At 37.1% G+C, this 20,868-nt stretch overlaps 1 protein-coding gene and 1 pseudogene across 1 annotated transcript in view; both read left to right on the forward strand.

Annotated features, from left to right (window-relative positions):
• Il1rapl2 (interleukin 1 receptor accessory protein like 2) overlaps positions 1 to 20,868 on the forward strand; it is a 768,417-nt gene that overhangs the window by 506,201 nt on the left and 241,348 nt on the right. The window lies entirely within an intron of this gene.
• LOC110542634 (small ribosomal subunit protein uS2-like) lies at positions 9,047 to 9,926 on the forward strand (annotated as a pseudogene).

Consider the following 20,868-nt stretch of genomic DNA (forward strand, 5'->3'; position numbering starts at 1 on the left):
TCACATTTCTGCTATGTTGCTTGTCACCTGAAGTTACCTCATACTCCTGAAGCTACTCAATTTTTATCATCTTTGTCCAGTTCCCTAAGCCCTCTGCCGAATAGTCCATGGAATTTGCAAAATGCAATTGAAACTCCTCTACAAAACACTTTCAATAATATAATGTGTATTTATAATATCTATAATGAATATTTATAATGTGAACAGAATTTTAGATAGGTGATGCTTTCTAGGACAAGGAATTTTTGCTATCTCTCTGATTACTTTTTCTGTAAGTTTTAACAACTATAAAATATCTTGTTTTGATAGTTTTTAATTAAATTTTTATATTAATTAGAGTTTATTCACTTTGTATCCCAGCTGCAGCTCCCTCTCTTATCCCCTCCCATTCCCACCTTCCCTCCTTATTCTTCTCATATGCCCCTCCCACCATCCAATGATAAGGGAGGTCTTCCTTCCCTTCCATCTGACCCTAGTCTATCAGGTCTCATCAGGACTGGCTTTTTTTTTTTCTTCCTCTGTGGACTTTTAAGTCTGCTTCCCCCTCAGGTGGAGGTGATCAAAGAGCCAGGCCATGAGTTCATGTCAGAGATGGTCCTTGTACATATTTGGACACTGAGCTGCCATGGGCTACATCTGGGCAGAGGTTCTAGGTTATCTCCATGCATGGTCCTTGTTTGGAATATCAGTCTCACAAAAGACCCCTGTGCCAAGATTTTTTGGCTCTGTTGCTCTCCTTGTGGAGCTCCTGTCTCCTCTAGGTCTTTCTATCTCTCCCTTCTTTCATAAGATTCCCTGCATTCTGCCCAAAGTTTGGCTATGAATCTCAGCATATGTTTTGATATCCTGCTGGTCAGAATCTTTCAGAGGTTCTCTGGGATAGGCTCCTGTCCTGTTCCCTGTTTTCTCCCTCTTCCGATGTCTACCCAGTTTGCCTTTCTGAATGAAGATTGGGCATCTTACCCAGGGTCCACCTTCTTGATTATCTTCCTTATGTGTACAGATTTTTGTATGTTTAATATCCACTTATAAGTGAGTAATAACATGTGTGTCTTTCTGCTCCTGGGATACTTAGGATGATCTGTATCAATACCCTGCTGGGTAGTCTTTCAGAGGCCCTCTGTGGTAGGCTCCTCTCTTGTTCCCTGTTTTCTCCAGCTTGGGATGTCTATCTTGTTTGCCCTTTTGAATGAGGACTGACTATCTTCCCTAGGGTGCTCCTTCTTGCTTAGCTTCTTAGGTGTAAAGATTTTAGTATGTTTATACTAGATGATATATACTCCTTATAAGTGAGTATATACCATGTGCGTCTTTCAGCGTCAAGTACTTCACTCAGGACTATCTTTTCTAGTTCCATCCATTTGCCTGCAAATTTCATGATTTCCTTGTTTTTAATTGCTGAGTAGTATTCCATTGTGTAAATATACCACAGTTTCTGTATCTATTCCTCAATTGTGGGATGTCTGAGTTGTTTCCAGATTCTGGCTATTACAAGTAAACCTTCTATGAACATGATTGAGCAAATGTCCTCGTATTCTTGAGCATATTTTGGAAATATGCCTAGGAGTGATATAGCTAGATCTTGAGGTAGCACTATTCCTAATTTTCTGAGAAAGTACCAGATTGACTTCCAAAGTGGTTGTACAATTTCCATTACCAAATCCGTATTTATCACCCTGTACAAAGCTTAAGTCCAAGTGGCTCAAAGACCTTAACATAAAACCAGACAAAGTAAACTTGTTAGAAAAAAAAGTGGGGGAAGAGTCTTGGTCTCACTGACACAGAAGACAATTTTCTGAACAGAACACTAACAGCACAGGCTCTAAGATCAACAATCAATTAATGGGACCTCATGAAACTGAAAAGCTTCTGTAAAGCATAGGGCACTGTCCTCAGAACAAAACAACAGTCTACAGAATGGGAAAAGTTCTTCATCATTCTTATATCTGACAGAGGGGTAATATCCAGAATATATAAAGAACTCAAGAAGTTAAACACCCACAAATCAAGTAATCCAATTAAAAAAATGGAGTACAGACCTAAACAGAGAATTCTCAACAGAAGCATATCGAATGGTAGAGAAACAAAGAAATGCCCAATGTCCTTAGTCATCAGGGAAATGCAAATTAAAATGACCCTGTGATTTCACCTTACATCCACCAGAATGGCCAAGATCAAAAACTCAATTGACAGCAAATGCTGGCTAGGATGTGAAGAAAGGGGAACTGTCCTCCATTGCTGGTCAGAATGTTAAACTTTTACAATCACTTTAGCTGGATCTTGAGGTAGCACTATTCTTAATTTTCAGAGAAAGCACCAGATTCATTTTCTTTGTATCTCTTTTCACTAGCTGTACTACCTTGTCTAGCCTCAGTGAGAGAGGATTGCCTAGTCCTGCTGTATTTGATGTGTCAGGGCAGGGCTGATTGGTGCCTATTGGGGGAAACGGACAGGGCAGAATGAGGAAGTACTGGAAAGAGAGGAGGAAAGTTGGCTATAATTGAGATATAAAGATTAATGAAGAAAAATAGTTAAGTGAATATTATATCCATCCAATGAAATATCCAACTTTTAATCATGAGATTTATAGTTTTGTGACATTTTTAATTCTGTTCTTGTTATTCTTATGTTTTTCTACAAACAGTGGCAATATTTATGACATCTTTTTTTTCTGATTATAAAATTTCATTGTCTGAGAATTTCAAACATATATATAGTAAATTTTAGTAATATTAGTCTTCCTCCCCAACACTGTTCCTTTCTCCTATACTCCATACGCGCTCACTGGAATCCTTCTCAATAAGTATAACAACTTATAAAGTCCTTACATCATAATTGTATATCACCTCTATCATTTGTAGATATGCATTAATTGCAAATCCCACAAATTCAACCTCCTCCAGACTTTAATCTCTGCCTTTCATACCTAGAGAATACAGTGTTCTATTGAGGATCTACCACGTTCTCTAAAACTCTAAAATTCTAGCAGGCATAAAGCTAGGGTAACTTTCAGGGCTATTTCCCCTTCTATCTCTGGAATAGAAGTTCTGTGTTACCTGTTATCTAATTTGAAAACCACTATTGTGTATCTTTATCTACTTCCCTAGTTGTTTAATGGTGAAAAACTTTAGTACAAATAATTTCCTTAGACTCAAACGCCGAAGGCCCAAGCCTTTTGAAATCTCTCATTTGTGCCTCAGAAATGGAATACTACTATGTCTTATCACAAAATATGATTTCTTGTCAGTGTTTGTTTGATCAGAGTGCATATAAACAAATTGTCTTATGATGTCTCACCCACCACAATCCACACTATGCTTTATGGTTACCTTGAAGCTTAGCTTTACTGAAAAGGTTCACAGAATAAGTTCCCTCCCCTTGAAAATGATATGTAGTTTTCTATATTGCATAAGTTAACATTTGTGAGTTGAGCTCGCTTTTTGTCTAAAAGATTATTGGGCGTTCCAGATGGAGAGCAAGATCTTTTTTAAAATTTTTTTTTTTAGAATATGCCTTGGCCCTACAGGCTTTGATTTATGCGTCCCTCATTTGCATTATGAACCTTTCTTAATAAGTGATTAGTACAATCATTTAGACTTCAGAGGCTTTTACAAAGACATGATCAAAGATTGTTAGTCACTTAGTTTTTCTTTCTTTAAAAGCAGAGTTGTTTGCTGTTCACTATCTCCAACCTCATGTTTTAGGATTGTGCCTTACATAAAGGAATTAATTAACTGAATGACTATCATTAGCAATTTTTCCAGGTCATAGGAGGACATGACCAGAAGCTTTAAATAGCTGTTTATTCTCTCAAGCCTTATAAAATTATTTCATTAGGATTTTATTGCAAACTTTTGAGTTTTTATGTTCTTTGGGTAATTTTATTCAATATCATGACAACAGTTGATAGTACCACTACTTAATGTTATTTTGCAGCAAGGAAGCTGAGATTCAAGAAATAATATATTTATTCAAAATCATCCTGTAAATAAGAAATGAAATTACAATACAAAATTTGATTTATTGAAACTTTAAGCAAAATTACTTATTCTATCCCAAAGATTCTTGATAAATATAGTAACCTTCATTGGGCATTGCCATACCATCCTGAACACATAATACTGTCCTCAAAGCCACAATAAATGTTATTTAAAAAATATGTGAATTAGTACATCATCTTAGGTGCTTTATGCTCTTTATATAATAATCTTTATTGATATACTGTATAAACAGAAGAGCAATGTTAAGTAGTAATCTAAAACATTTAAATTTCAAAGCATTTTGCTACTAGCTTTGTAATCTGTACTTTCTAAGAATGGTTCAGCTTTTTGTTTTAATTTTATTTGCTACAATTTATTATTTAGTGGATATGTCTAACATTTTAAAATATAGGAACAAGAATCAAAATTTAAGAAAGAAATTGATAGCTAAATATTATACAATCAAATATCAAAAGTAAAATGAGTATTTATCAGAACATAATTCAACGAAAACTACTAAATCATCCCTTCAAAGATTCAGGGAAATGACTAGGACAGCTAGCTTCATATGACCTCTTTGTCTTCTTGGTGCAACCATATAACTATAAAATTCCCTTTTGATTTCTCACATCGAAATGTATTTGTTTATTGTCTAGTGGTTTGAAAAAAATGAAAGTCCTTTTATTGCATTTTATAAAATGAACTCATATAGTATTCTGTATGTTGTGGCTTTGGAAAGATTTAGAGTGTTATCCTGCAGATGTTCTAACTTTAGTACCCTCAGTTCACAGATCTTCTCTTATCCAGCTTTGCAATCAATGTCAAGTTGTGATAGTTCCAGAGATATGAGACACCATTGCCCAAAAGTCTATTAAATGAAATAAAGAGATATTGGAACAATAAACACAATGTAGTGCTAGACAATAACTCTTTGGGGGTGGACATCATAAAAGATGTAACATTTTCAGACTGAAATGTTTTATATTTCTGAAGTCTAAAATGTAGGGAATATGTATATTGTAAACTATATAAAATGTTAGAAGTTTTTTGAGGAATCAGAGCAATTTTTTATTAATTAATTAAGTCAAAAATTATCACTTGTGAGGAACATTTAATTTTGGCATCAACTATAATGTTCCACTCTAGTCTTCATGAAGTTCTCTTTACCTGGAATGGAATGGAACTGTGGAGGAAACTTCTTTTCTTATTCATCTGAAGCACAGTTCTGAAAGGTAGCATTAATTAGTCCCATTTCCCCAAGTTACTGAAGAATATACAAAGTATATATTAATGTGTAAGAGGAGGAAAAGCATATCTTCTCCATCCTGCAGCAAAACACCCTCACCAGGATTGAGTAGTTATACATATATCCTACCCTTATGTCAGAACCCTTCAAGAAATATTTGGGGATCAATGGACTCCTGTATTTGTTCTTCTTCCTAGTATGGACATGGTAAGTAGAACTTTTCTTGATTTTCACCATTAATTATCTCTAATGAGTATATTTAAGGACAGATGGCTCAGCCTGCAATTTAGGTTCTACCAAAGCCTAGACTTTTACCCTAAAACTCCGGTAACATTATGGATAATTCATATAGGTTTGGATGGTTTCGGATACTGGAAAAAATGTATATAGCTCTTTCTTTCTTAAGAAATTGCTGCAGACTATGAAACTGCTAACTTGCTAATAATTTCATTCCTCAATTATTTGTCTCATAATAAGAAAAGATAATACTGTCTTTGTTTCAAATAGAAATCTGCAACAATTTGTAGTTCATTTTTTAATATCTTTAGAAAAATTATTTATTTATTCAAAGCAACATTCATCTCTCTGTTATTTGACTGGGGTTCCAATATAACCAGCTGCCCATCCTATTCTGAAAAAATAACATAGTACAGTGGGAAAAGATGTAAATTCTGGACAAGCTAGCTGGAATCAAGTCTTACTTCACTGCAATCACTTACTGGTCCTTTAACCTTAGACAAACCATGTCCTTTCTTTGTTTTTAGTTCTTCTTCTCTAAAATGTTAACAGCACTTACCCATGATGGTTACTAGTGATTGTCAGCTTCATAGGATATACATTCATCTAGGAGACAAACATTTGGGCATGCTGTGAGGGATGTGTTAGAGTGGGTTAATTGAAATGGAAAAATCCACCCTTAATGTGGGCAACACTGTTCCAAGGGCTGGGGTCCTGTACTGAATAAAAAGGAGAAACCAAGCTAAGCAGATGCATTCATCTCTTTGATACTTGACTAGGATAATTTGACCAGCTGCCTCAATCTCCTGCCTCTATGTCATCTCACCATGGTAAGCTTTTCCAAAAATTGAGAGCTGAAGTAACCCCTTCTTTCCTCACATTGTTTTTGTCAGGTGTTTTGTTAGAGCAACTAACATAATACTGTCCAGGATTTAAAAAAAAAAAAAAAACAACAACAACAAATGAATATATACTAAGTAAGCAGAGACACCACAAGTTCAAGGCCTGGCTAGGCCACAAAGGGATCCAAGGATTCACGTGAGGTAACTTAAGTAACATAAGTAACTAGTATGCCTGAAAAAGAGCCAGTATGACTCAGGCCTCAAGTATAAATTGGGAGCATCCTATCAGAAAGGAAACATGTCTCACAATCATGTATCTTTAATCCCTTCATTTTGGAATGCTGTATAAATGATGCAACTTTCTGATTCACCAGAACAAACAAACAAACAAACAAACAAACAAACAAACAATAACATTTTCCTCAATTTGGCTCTCAGATTCTTTTAACATAATGTTCTTTAAGGCAAAGATGAACTGAATTAAGTATTTCTCCCCATTCTAAATTCTATGTCCATACTTGCATGCAGTAAACATTTATACATCTGACTATACTCCTTCACTAAAAAATTGACTCAAGTTTTGACACCAACATTTTGCACTTTATAAAATACAAAGCTTTATTTTTTTTTTTTCATTTCAAATCAAGTAGGTAGTAGTTAACAGTATCTTTCAGAGATGTTCTAATCATGGCCTTCTATCTTCTAAACACATTTTACATGTGTAATGAGGTTTGTGTATTAATGACATATGTTACTGCTTAATCGGCTCCTAAGAATAATGACAAATAACCACAGAAAAGAGATTCACGAAGTCTGTGTTTTAATTAAATCTGTTCACCTCATACTTTGATACATTTCTTCATTCCCTGTTCATAGGTCCCACTACGAACAGGTTTCTGTTCGTAGTGCTTTAGTCCCTTCCAAGAACAAACATTTATCTTTATTTTTGCAGTCCCTCTTCTATGCCTAGGACCATTGACTTAGAGCATCTCCTAATTTTCACTCAAGCTAATCTTTACCATGTTGCTGAAACTTTTGAGCTTCTATATTTAAGAAGGAAACTGTCAGAATCACATCCAGTTAATTCACATGGTCAGAACTTAGCAATGAAGTTAAGGCTGTAAGTTTTACTCTTTGTCTCTACTGAAACCTAAACTTCTTATCAGCACTTTGAAGGACTTATACTTAGGGGACTTATGTGTTTTTCTTCCTGACATAGTCATATTAAACAAATATCCTTTCTTAGTTTTTCACTTTTACATATCTCCTTAATTGGTATGTGAGGGTGATATATGACTGAACCTATATTGAGGAGGTTGCCATAGACAAGCATTTAACCTTCAGAACTCCAGCAACACTCCCAAGTTCCCTATGTATCACTACTGTCTGTCTGCAACCTTAACTGCCCCATTCTACTTTTATGTCACATTTACACTTGGCCTTCTCTTTCTTTTAAGATCTTTTTCTTTATCCTTCTGGTCCTCTTTGTACCTTTCTACTTTCTACCCTATACAGATAAACAGATACACACAGAACACACATACACACACACAGAGACAACTCATCCATACACATTTATATGTGACTTCACATATGTGAGAAGACATGCAGCATTTGACTTTTTAAGTATCACTTATTTTGTTTAACATAACAAACTCCAATTGCATCATTTAAAATTAGTTTGTGACATGAGATGACAATTTAAATGGAGGGGTCTTGTGACATAGGCTTAAAACCTTAGGTATTTGGAAGACAAGGCAGAGACACCACAAGTTCAAGGCCTGGCTAGGCCACAAAGGGATCCAAGGATTCACGTGAGGTAACTTAATAAGGCCCTGTCTCAAGACTTGAAAGAAGAAATATAGAAATGGGAGATAGTTCAGTGGCAGAGAACTTTCCTAACATGCATGAGGCACCAGGTTCAATATTCAGTACCACTTTAAAAAATATTTTTTCAATGTTATTGCATAGCATTATTATTAAAGTTAATAATACTGTATATTTCAAAATAACTACTGAATTTTAAAAATTTTTACTATAAAAATGCTAAATATTAAATGGATATGTAGGTTAGTCTGATTTAACTACTCATAAAAATATAAAATATAAATATAAAATTGTTAAAATATTACATTTATCCTATAAAATATGCAATGATTATTTTTTATTTTAACATAAATCTCCTTAAATATACATATGTGCCACATTATGAGAGAGTCATCTTAAGCAACTTAATTATAAGTATCATGCCCAGGATGTCAAATAAGTAGGAGTCGCCCTACTATTCCAGTCATTCAAAGGTTTTCACTTGGCTTTCCAGATACTATTCCAAAGAAGAGATTCAAAAGACAATATCAGGGTTTCTGTGTGCAAGTTGTGTCCTTGTGTCACAACTTGTGACAAGTTGTGTCACCTGCAGGAAACTGAGAGTCCCCTCTCATTGGAATTTCTTATACAGCATCAACTCATCCAGTGACATGACAAATGTTTCCTTAGTGCCTGTTATGTTCTAAGTGTTAGAAATTAAAGAAAGTAAAATATGTGCTTCCACATAGATAATATTTTAATGTTAAGGGAATAATAAAAAAAAAACCCACCTCCATAAACAGATAAACATGTTTTATCAGAATGTGTTCATTGCAAAGTACAAAAATAAAGCTCGTCTTTCTGCGCTGCCCTGGGATGAGTCCATATGGCATTGTTCTTGAATTCTGGAATAACTTAAAGGGGAAACTTACACCATGTCCAGAGCCCTTGATGTCCTGCCGATGAAGGAGGAGGATGTCCTCAAATTCCGCAACAGGAACCCATTTAGGTGGCAACAAGCTTGACTTTCAGATGGAGCAATACATCTACAAAGGGAAGAGTGATGATAGCTACATCATAAATCTGAAGAGGACCTGGGAGAAGCTGTTGCTTGCAGCTCGGGCTATTGTTACCATTGAGAACCCTGCTGATGTCAGTGTCATCTCCTCCAGGAACACTGGCCTGTGTTCAGTTGTGCTGAAATTTGCTGTTGCCACTGGAGCCACTCCAATTGCTGGCCACTTCACACCTGGGACCTTCACTAACCAGATCCAAGAAGCCTTCAGGGAGCCACGGCTTCTGTTGGTGACTGATCCCAGGGCTGACCACACAGAGGCATCTTATGTCAACCTGCCCACCGTCACTCTGTGCAACACAGATTCTCCTCTGTGCTATGTGGACGTTAACATCCCGTGCAACAACAAGGGAGCTCACTTAGTGGGTCTGATATGGTGGATGCTGGCCCGGGGAGTACTGCACGTACATGGCACTATGTCCTGTTAACACCCATGGGAAGTTATGCTTGGTCTTTACTTCTACAGAGACCCAGAGAAGATTGAGAAGGAAGACCAGGATGCTGCTGAGACGGCCGTGACAAAGGAGGAATTCCAGGGTGAATGGACTGTGCCGGCTCCTGAGTTCACTGCCCCTCAGCCAGAGGTGGCAGACTGGTCTGAGGGTGTGCAGGTGCCCTCTGTTACCAGCCAGCAGTTCCCTACTGAAGACTGGAGTGCCCAGCCAGCCCTTGAGGACTGGTCAGCCGCTCCCACAGCACAGGCCACCGAGTTGGTTAGAGCCACCACTGAGCGGTCCTGAGCTCCTCTGCAGACACGTGAGGAAAGGGAAAAAAGGTGGAAGAAAAATAAAGTTCCTAAACGTTGAAATAAAAGTGAAGCTCAATGAGGGAAAAGATTGTAGAGTGATGGCTATTGTTTAAATAGGGAAGTGAAAGAATGTCTAAGTAGCATTTGAGTTTTAATAATACACATTTATTAATCATTAACCATATATCAGCCAACATAACTTTACTGAAACGCTAAGAGGCAGAACCATTATTATGTTTACTTTCCGATAAGGAAACTGGAATAAGAGACATTAACTTTCCTAAGGAAACACAGTTTGGGTTTGGCCTCAAAGAGTGTGGTCCTAAATCCTGTCCTTCTCTGTGATGCTTGCATTCTAGACTCTGCCTCAGGCAGAGATATATGCACATGTTTTCTCAGTGGCCTGTGAGGCACCAACAGAACTGTACAAAACAGGCAGTTACTGAATCAGAGTAAAGGAGTTACCTAGCCGAGAGACTCAGAAAGATGAGAAGTAAAGTCACTAATACTACCATATGTTATTTAGTTAATTTTTTAATTTCATTAATTCCTTACTTTATTTAAAATTTTTATTTAATCTCCCACCAAAACACTAAGTTAATCATAATCTTACTAACTTTACAAATAACCAAACTAAGATGCAGTGTATCTTCGCAAAGAATTAAGACTATGATTGTAGGTTATTTTCTTTTTAATTAAAAAAAGAATTATTTCCAAAGTGGCTGTACAAGTTTGCGTTCCCACTGGCAATAGAGGAGGGTTCCCCTTTCTCCACAACATCTCCAGCTTGTGTTGTCACGTGAGTTTTTAATCTTGGCCATTCTGATGGGTGTAAGGTGAAATCTCAGGGCTGTTTTGATTTGCATTTTCCTAATGACTAATGAGGTTGAGCATTTCTTTAAGTGTTTCTCGGCCATTTGATATTCCTCTACTGAGAAATTTCTTCTTAGCTCTGTATCTCATTTCTAATTGGATTAGTAGGTTGTTGCTATTTAACTTAAGTTCTTTTTTAATTAAATTTTTATTTTTACATTAATTACATTTATTCACTTTGTATCCCAGCTGTAGCCCCTTCCCTCATTCCCTCCCAATCCTACCATCCCTCTGTCATCTCTTCCCATGCCCTCCTCCAAGTCCACCAATAGGGAAGGTCCACCTCCCATTCCATCCAACTGAAGCTTATCAGTTCTCATTAGGACTGGTTGCAATGTTCTCCTCTGTGTCTTGACAAGGTTGCTCCTCCCTCGGGGAAGGAGGGGGTTGGTCAAAGAGCCAGCCACTAAGTTCATGTCAGAGACAGTCCCTTTTCCCCTTAATAAGGAAACTACTTGGACACTGAGCTTCCATGTGCTACATCTGAGCAGGGGTTCTAGGTTATATTCATGAATGTACCTTGGTTGGAGTATCAGTCTCAGAAAATACCCCTGAGCCCAGATATTCCAAAATGATCCTGTACAGCAACAGATCTTCTGGAGGTATCTCCATCCCTGATCTCAAGCTGTACTACAGAGCAATAGTAATAAAAACTGAATGGTATTGGCATAGAAACAGAATGGTGGATCGATGGAACCGAGTAGAGGACCCAGAAATAAACCCACAGAACTATGGATTCTTGATTTTTGACAAAGAAGCCAAAACCATTCAGTGGAAAAAAGGCAGCATCTTCAACAAATGGTGCTGGTCTAACTGGATGTCTACATGCAGAAACATGAAAATAGATCCATATTAAGTTCTTTATATATTCTGGATATTATTTCTCTGTTAGATAAAGCATTGGTGAAGATCCTTTCCAAACTGTAGGCTGTCAGTCCTGATGAGACCTGATAGTAGGGTCAGCTAGAAGGGGAGAAGGACCTCCCCTATCAGTGGACTAGGGAAGGGGCACAGTAGGAGAAGAGGAAGGGAAGACGGGATTGGGAGATGAAGGATGGGTCCACAGTGGGATACAAAGTGAATAAATTGTAATAAATTTAAAAATTCTTTATTTAATCACTTTACAGCCTGATCCAAGCCCCTCCCTCCTCTCCTCCCAGTCCTGCCCTCATACTCCCCAACCCAACCCATTCTCCCCTCTCCATCTTCAACAAAACCTCTTACATAAGATGCTGCCTAGGGAGATAAGGAATAAGACGAAGTCCAAAAAAAAGATTCATAGGGACAAAGTGAGAAGTAAGAAACGTCAAAAAATAAATTACAACATAAGAGAATCAGAGGGATGATAGTGACTTAGAAAAGTTTTCATGGTGCTCCCACCCACAGCCTCTACTTCTACATTGAACATCTCAGTCTGTTCAAGATGGTGCAACAGAATTAAGGAGATGCAGGTAGTTCATACACAGCAAAAATCAGTTCTGTTATAGTTCAAAGGGCCTGGAAGCCCAAGACCAGTGTACCAGTAGACGTTGACTCTGGTGACTATTCTGCTTTTCTTCATTTCTTTGCAAGGTAGAAAAGGCATCCCAGATCCTTAAGGCTTATTGTATATGGATACTAATCTCATTCATGATGACTCTGCCTTCTAAAAACCTATCTTCCTCTTAGAAATTCCATTTAATTGAAGGGCATGTGATTTCAACATGTACATTTGGGGGAAGTACAGAAACACTCAGAGAATGATGAAGGATTCCTATGATTTAGGGTTGTCAAGAATTACTGTGTCTAGCTTTATTCTCAGGTATATTCATGTGGGTTCATCAACATATACACTGTTGCTGCCTTTGAATTAAGTATTTTGGTAAAGCAATGCAAGTAAGGCTCTAAAGTACAGAAATGAACATTTAAGACTCATTTGGGGTTTAAGGACTAGTAAGTAGCTGTTTGATAACAAGGCTTTATTTTTCTTTCCTTTGAAAGCACAGTTTAAAGCTGCCAGGCTTAATGAAATAACTTCAGAAATGCCTTGCCTGTCAACCTTTCCCTTTCTAATAATACAGTAGTAACTCTGTGGGAATATCAGTAGGCTGATGGGCAGTGTTGGCAAAGAAAGCCAAGTGGCATATTGCCTGTCCTGTGCTGCAGCCTCTGTGTGGTAGGAGAAGCCAGGATGTGGTTAGATCACTTGTGGGTTGGGACTGACTCACCTATTCATTATTCTGGGTGAGCAGCAAGTTGTCTCGCACCCCATACCTGCTCAGCTTTGCCTTTTCTTTCCATTCCCTGTCTCTCTTCTCTTCTCACTCTCAGGCAGTCTGTTTTTACCTAGTGTTAGACAAAAAAAAAAAAAAAAAAAAAAAAAAAAAAAAAAAAAAAAAAAAAAATGTATACTTTCTTAAAAGGCCCTTAGGTGGCTCTATACAAAAGAAAGCTGATACTTCTCCAGAGCATGACATCACTTGCATTCTTCGGGTTATTTTAAAAAGAAAATACAGACACTGGTTTTTAGAATTCTGGGGTAAGGAAGTCCAGAGAAAGCACTAACATTCAAGTTGGGCTCTGTATATCTTGGAAGCATCAACAATATTTGTTGAGAGTGGAATTACAATTGTGAGTAGATTATAAATAAAATATAATGAAAAAAATTATTTTCGGGGGCACTTGCCACATATTTGGGTTTTGAAGACCTGGAAGACAAGAAATTCTATTCTAGTATGGGTTTTTGAAATTCTGCTGTAAAGAATGAGGGTAGACCACTTCTATGATATCTCTTGTTGCTAATATTCCATCAAATGAGCTCAGTGCCTTTTTTTTTTTTAAATCGTAAACGTTCTGTGTCAATGTTTTCCATGAACTTTCATTTCAACTTATAAACAAAATAGAGAAGTGAGTTGACTCTTAATGTTTAATGAACCAGAATGCTGTCTGTGGCTGCATGTCTGTGTGTTATAGCCTATGATCTGTAGCACTTTCCCACCTAAGTACTTAGCATGGATGAGTCTATCTCCCAGCAAAGTCCATACTTAAGGAAATAGTTGTTAACTGAAGCACAATTTCTGTTGCTTTGCCAGATTTGGTTTGATGCCAAAATCTCTTTCCAAGATATCAGTGGCCACCTGCTGACAGCAAGGAAAAGGAAATGGGGCAAAGAAATAAAGAGAAGAAAAGGTTATAGGATAGTCAGGAGAAAAAATGTGATTATGGAAGACATTCCACAAATTAAGTAATCTATAGAGAGTAATTTGGCTGGTAGCAATCGTTGGAATGTCATGTCAGCTTTAAAATTAGAAAGCTGCCACTGTCACTTGGCTTGTAGAGATTCACATGGGGACAGACAGGAGGGAAAGCCAGTGTGGATGAAAGCCAGATAAGAGGAAGCTACACAAGCGCTCTGTTTATCAAATTCTCATTGGAGAAATAAAACCATTGCTTACTCCACAACTGGATCTTGAATATTCTTAATGAGGAAGAGAAGAACGCATGCAGAGAAGATGGGAGGGGTTGGATTGGAAAGTGACTACAAAATAACAGGGCTTGCTTGAAGAGATGTGTAGGAGTAGAAATGGCAGGCTTGGTAACTAATTCAATGGGTAAAATGCAGGAAAAATGGAGTGAAGACTGCTTTTGCAGGTTTCTGAGTTTTGCTGAATAGGTAAATGGTGATGCTAGACAAGTGTATGATCTTTCAAGCCATATGTTCACTTGCTTCATATTCCCTTTCCTCTTTGCTAATCCCAATAATCCCTTGATAAAAATTTTGCAGAAAGACTTAGAAAACTACATTATACTATGTATTAAGGGACATCTAAAATCCTAAAGTCTCAGCAGCTGTGCTCTAAAAATGGTTGAGTTAATTGTTTTAAAAAATAGTTAAACATTTTTATTTTATTTAAATTTTTTCTTACCATATATTTTTATCTTATTCTTTCCCCTCCCTCAGCTTCTCCCAGATCCTTCCCTTATCCCTACCTACCCAGCTTCATGCACTTTGAATTTTTTAAACTTTTATTTCTATCTAAGCAGAAGAAAACAAGGAGTGATATAATTAGTAAAGAATATTACAGTGAGGTATAAGGAAGATGATGTCAACCCTCAGAGTAATATAAATGAGAATATAACAGCTGTATGGATCATGTAGGCATCATTAAAGGAAAGGATGATAATCCAGAAAGGTATATAATTGATTCAGCAACCGAAAGACAAGTGAATGTCACATCTGACTCTCCATTTTGTAAAAGCCTTTTTCTTCAACCTTAAATACTTCCCAGGGAAACTACTGGCTGTTTTGGAAGAGTAGATTTATTGAGTGAAAGTGTATAAAAGAGCACTGAAATTATTTAACTCTAATGGCAGTTTATATGGAGCTAGAAAACTCAAGACAAATGCTTATATCAATTTTGAAGGCAATTTTCTGTTGAGAGTATAAATGTATTTATATCAAGAATACAGGGCACACTTTTTTTATCCAAAATAAAGGAGGGAATGGCAGAAATTCAACAAGATGTGCAAACAAATGGATCAAATATTTCATCAAGCATGAAAACAGAGAAGCTTATTGTTCCAAGGCTGAAGATTCAGATTTATTGAGTATGTCACTTACATTTGAGATTCTTGGACTATGAAAAGCAAGAACATTTTCTACACTCTGACATATAGACAGGGAGACATTCATACACAATCCATATACCTTTTGTAATATCTCTAGTTCTGCCAGAAAAATAGAAATAATTTATTTTAATATAAGCAAGAAGCAAAAAACCCAGCACAGAATTTTGCCAGAAGAGTATTAGAGGATAGGAGGACTTCTAATAAAACTGTATCTTATTAAAGGTAAAGATCTGTGATTAATGATCCAACATTTCTACTTAGGAGCTCATTTACATATGAATCTTAAATTCCATTGTGATAGATTACATCATTCTGAATTACTTGCTGTCTTTTACCATAATGATATTTGTGAATGAGTCTGGAAATCTGATAAATAAAATCTCATTTGTCAATTTGTCAAGGATTTTTCTTGGCCTAGAAAGTTTTATGGACTTTATTAAATATAAGATTGATACATTGGAAATTTTGTAAGATTCTCTTCCTGTGAAGGAATTTTTCTCTTTTCCTTTCTTTTTCTTTCTTTCTTTTTTGCTGAATACATATAATATGTGGTATTTATCTAAGTATTTTAGAAAGTTTTTTTTTTTTCCCAAAGGAAAATAAAGCCTTAAAAGAGAAAATAACAACAAAACAGACAGTCAACTTTATGGAATCCCTTTCTGTTTAATGTTTTCATTTATTTTATTTCATTTTACCAAGAGTACTCCATGTACCAAGCCCCAGAGCTTAGTAATATGATTCAGAAAGAAAAGACAAATTTTCACACTTGTGTCTTTACATGTGTGTAAAAGAAAGTCAGAAATGAAAATAATACCAAAGGAATTGAATAACAAAAGTCAAATCCACCATCTAGTTTAGAGCCTCTTGTTCAAAAAGAATAGTCTTCTTCAAGTTGCTTGAGTGACAGTGGCTCCCTTATGTCTTCATGCAGCATCTCCTGTCACTGTGATTTTGTGATTTTATTGCATACTCCAGACACAGCATATTTAGAAATGTTTCTTGTATATGTATTTACCAGCAAAGTTATTTCCAAAAGGAAGACAGCTAAAATTCCTTTTCTTGAGCATTCCTATTCGAATCTTCTAGTAGTTTTTAAGGCAATCCAAATAAATCCTCATACAAATGATGACAAACAGGAGGTATCACAGAAAGACCCATCTAGTTTCTCCTGATACGGAGTATGACTGATGTGCATTTGGAACCCTACATAGACGCCCATACTTAACATGTTTCAGAAACTGTTGCTTACTTGGCTCCATCAGAGAAACAAAGAGAGGGATTTTATTTTTCAACTTCTCTGTTAAACTCTTTATCTTTTTCCCTATACATGTCAATCCAGGAAATATCAACTAGGTGAGTTTCAAATTAAGGCAATTTCATTTATGGTAACATATTGAATTAATAATTCACATTATTGCATTGCATGAAATGCTGGCTTTGAAAAATAATTAATTGGATGTTAGAGTGGTTGCAACCTTCTTAAATTGCATGAATTCATTGGCATTGCATCTAGCTTTTTCATAGCAACACAGACCCTGATTTTTCTCTTACCACCAATCATAACAGAGCTATTCCAGCTCCAACATATTTTTAATGAAATGGTCAAATACTACAAAATATCAAAGAAGTAATAGTGTGTATACCTTTTATAAATATCTTTTATTGCTTAAGGATACTTATAACAATTGCCTTCCCGACCACTACAATTTGCTTCACTATACTCTGTCTAAAGAAGCATCTATGCTCCTATTTTTATATTAAGCAACTCATCATAAATGTGTTTGTATTCCTATCATTAGTTTGTATTTTATTAATGGTGTGTATATACTTTCTATCCTCTATAATGATTTGATTCTTTCAACTAATTGTTATGTATGACTACCAGGCTCAATAAATCAAAGGACCATAAGTTTTGCATTTAATGGCAAAATTACAAGTGAATCCCTGGTATCATGACTGGCATGCTCAGTGCTAATAATAACCAGTAAGGTTACTTACCGCAAATATTTTAGTTCCCATTACAGCCAACTATATATTAGGTTTTATACTTATTTGTCCCTTTGAAGTCGTTTGTAAATGACTTTCTTTGGCTGTGGAAATGTGAGCAGATGAGTCCCTTGTCATTTCTTGGTAGAGGCATTTCATTGCCCGTGTTTAGATTGAGCTTTTCAATTTATCCTTCTGCAATGACAGAAAACTTGTTTCAAAATGTGTTGTCCTTTGAGTTAGTCATTTGCATGATTACCGGACAGAGCATTCACCTTACCAACTTGTGTTCAACATGAAATCTAAATGAGAGATACACCCTTGTTATTTTAATCCAGTCAGGTTTGAGTCATTTCTCTTGAGTTACAAAAACATTCTTTCTATGAAAAGGACCAGAATTTTCTTACTAAAGTGTGTCTTTATGATAGCTTCTGGTCGAGGACTGGTTGTATTACTTTTGCACATCTGCATTAGTAACAACTTGCGTCCATTCTTAAACTGAAGTATTTTGGGTTTGGTACATCTGATGGAAGAGTGCCACTCTCCAATTGCTTTAAGTATAGTAATGATAGAATCAGGCTTTGAAAGAGTATCATGAGCTAAGTAATTATTCTTCCAACTTTTAAAAAGATGAACATGCCATCCTCTTCCTACATATGTGTTTTTGCATTAGAAAGTGTGAGAAGAGCACAAATTAGATTAGATGATGTGAATGTGGCAATGATCACAGCAACATGTATTTGATAAAAATGCAGAGAATAAGTGACTGTGGTATACCCAGTCCTAATTAGTACATTTACAAAATAACCCTAAGCACATGGAACATTGATGAAAAGGCAAAGAAAAAAATGTAAAAATCCAGATCACTAGGACACTTTCTGTGACATAGCATCTTTACAGATAATAGGAAAGCCTCACCTATTAGATCTCAACAGCACAGTTGCCTATACATGACCGCCACAGTGGTCAATAAGTCAACATGCCAGTTGGATTGAAGAAAACATCACAAGGCCACAACCTTAGGTGAAGAGCTACAGGTAATCAATGGCTGAGGCATGAAAGAAAATGGAAAGAGAATCCATTTCTTCATAGGTTAACCAATCTTAAGTTGTCAACCTTAAATACATGTGTATTCAGGCAATATTTATTGGAACCAAATGTATGTTTGTGGGGGTGTGTGGCTATATGTAGCTATGGCTCCTCTATATATAACATATTTATGTAACAATAATAATTTTTGGGGAGTAGAGAGATAGCTCAGCAGTGACGAGCACTGTCTGCTCTTCTAGAGGACCCAGGTTCAATTCCCAGCACCCACATGCCAGCTCACAGTTTTCCATAACTCGTGTTCCAGGGCATCTGACTTCCTCACACATGCAGGCAAAATACAAATGTACATACAATAAAATGAATATATTTTAAAAACTAATAATTACAAAAAAAGAGGACATGAATCTGAGAGGGGGTGAGGTAGATGTGAGAAGAACCGGAGAAGAAGGTCGTTTGGAAATGATATAACTCAATTTACTCATGTATAAAATTCTCAAAAAAAATCAAGTTCAAAGACTACTTAGACACAAAAGAGTTTATTTAAGTTTTCATTTCTAGGACATACTCCATCATTGAGGAAAAGAGATGTGGAGATTCAAACAAGAACTCAAAAAGATACCATGCTTACTGACTTGCTCAGTGCCTCATGCTCAGCTATCTTTCTTATCCATCCTAGACCTGCATGCTTAAGGATGGTTTAACTCACAGTGGGCTGAGCCTTCCCAATCCATCATTAATAAAGGCAATCTCACATACACATTACCATAGGCCAGTATGATAAAGGAAATTCTTCAGTTCCTTCGTGGGTGACTTCAGGTTTTGTCAAGTTGAGAATAAAAACTAACCAGCATACTCATGTAACTTAGTCTGCATCAAACTCACTATATATCCAAAGGTCAACCTTATAATTCCTAATTCTCTTCTCTCCAATACATGAATGCTGTTATTACAAGTGTTTTCTACTCCATTCAGTTTTATGAGGTACTGAAAATTTAATACAAGGCATTCTGCATACTAAGCAGTTATTCTCTCAACTTAGCTACATCCTCAGGCAATATTTATTCTTGAAGAAAATTATCTTGCTTCAAATAAAATCTTGCTAAAAATTACTCATATAGTAAACATATCAGATTTGTTTCTGTAAAGATGAGCATTAATGACAAGAACATTGTTGCTAAGACATGTCTACTATTTCTTGGTAGTTGTAAAGTGTGGTAAGAAAAGCCTAAGGGAGAATTAAGCCATGGATAATCAGAAGCACACACACACACACACACACACACACACACACACACACACACACGTATGGAGAGTCCAAGTTGGCGGTGACCAACACGCACCTTATATGAGGGGCACAGGATCTGAAATTCCGAAATTGGTGAGTAGAGGGGCAACTGAAGGCAGAACATTAACACTGAGGCTTACTGGGTGAGAGGGGACAACCAGAGACCTGGGACAGTTTGGATCCAGGTGACTTGTGGACATCTCTGGGGATTAAGAGTGGCTAATATTCAACCCCCCTGCACTTCCCATTGCCCAAAGCACTGGCCTCCGCTCTCAGGGGAGGCAGCAGTGGTTGCCTCGAGAATGATCCCCCTTACTTAGTGACTGAGATGGCAGAGGTGGCAGTACAGGCCTCCCAGGTCTGCAGCTGAAGTGGAGCTGCAGCTAGCCCAGCAGGAGCCACAGTGCTTGGTTACTGAAACAACAGAGGCTGCTGCCCCAAGTACTTGTCTCCCTGCCTGGCAGCCCAACAGTAGATACCTCTGAGCTGAATGATTTCCTACACTTTCATTTGCCCCTACCAGCCCAAACTGAGAGTAGAGAATAGGGAGATCCCCTGTGCTTTCCTATTAGGCCTGCAAGGAAGTTAGTGTGCCTTCAAGTAAGTTCATGCAGAGTCCAAGATCCAGGGTCCCTCTAGGCTAGTAGCCAGATCCCTCCCACCCACAGCCTCACCGTGGGCAACATAGGGGCTTTTGGTTCAGTTTTCTCAACATTGAAGCCTATGTCCTGTGGGTCTACCAGTGGAGTCTAGGCAAACAATTCCTGGATCCCAGACAGATCTGAATACCAGAAGGACATTACAACAGGCCTGTAGGCCACTGAGGCATTCATGGCACCTGCACATGTGCATTGCACCTACTAACAGTACTAGCACCCCTCCTGCACTTAATCTCAACACTTTCAGGCATCTACTCACTCAAGCACCCTGTCCATCAAGGCACACTTCCATGAACACACCTGTGCTTGGGCATATGGGTCTGTGCCCTTCCTCCCTTAGATACATTTGAAACACCGAAACACCAACATTCACTCTCAAACCTGTGGACCTCTCTCATCTGCTTGTAGGATATCCCAGACATCAGAGACAGAAAGACCCAGTCTAAAGTACAGATTCCAGGAACAAACAAGGA

This window comes from Meriones unguiculatus, chromosome X (assembly GCF_030254825.1).
Source record: "Meriones unguiculatus strain TT.TT164.6M chromosome X, Bangor_MerUng_6.1, whole genome shotgun sequence".
NCBI classification, from domain to species: Eukaryota; Metazoa; Chordata; class Mammalia; order Rodentia; family Muridae; genus Meriones; species Meriones unguiculatus.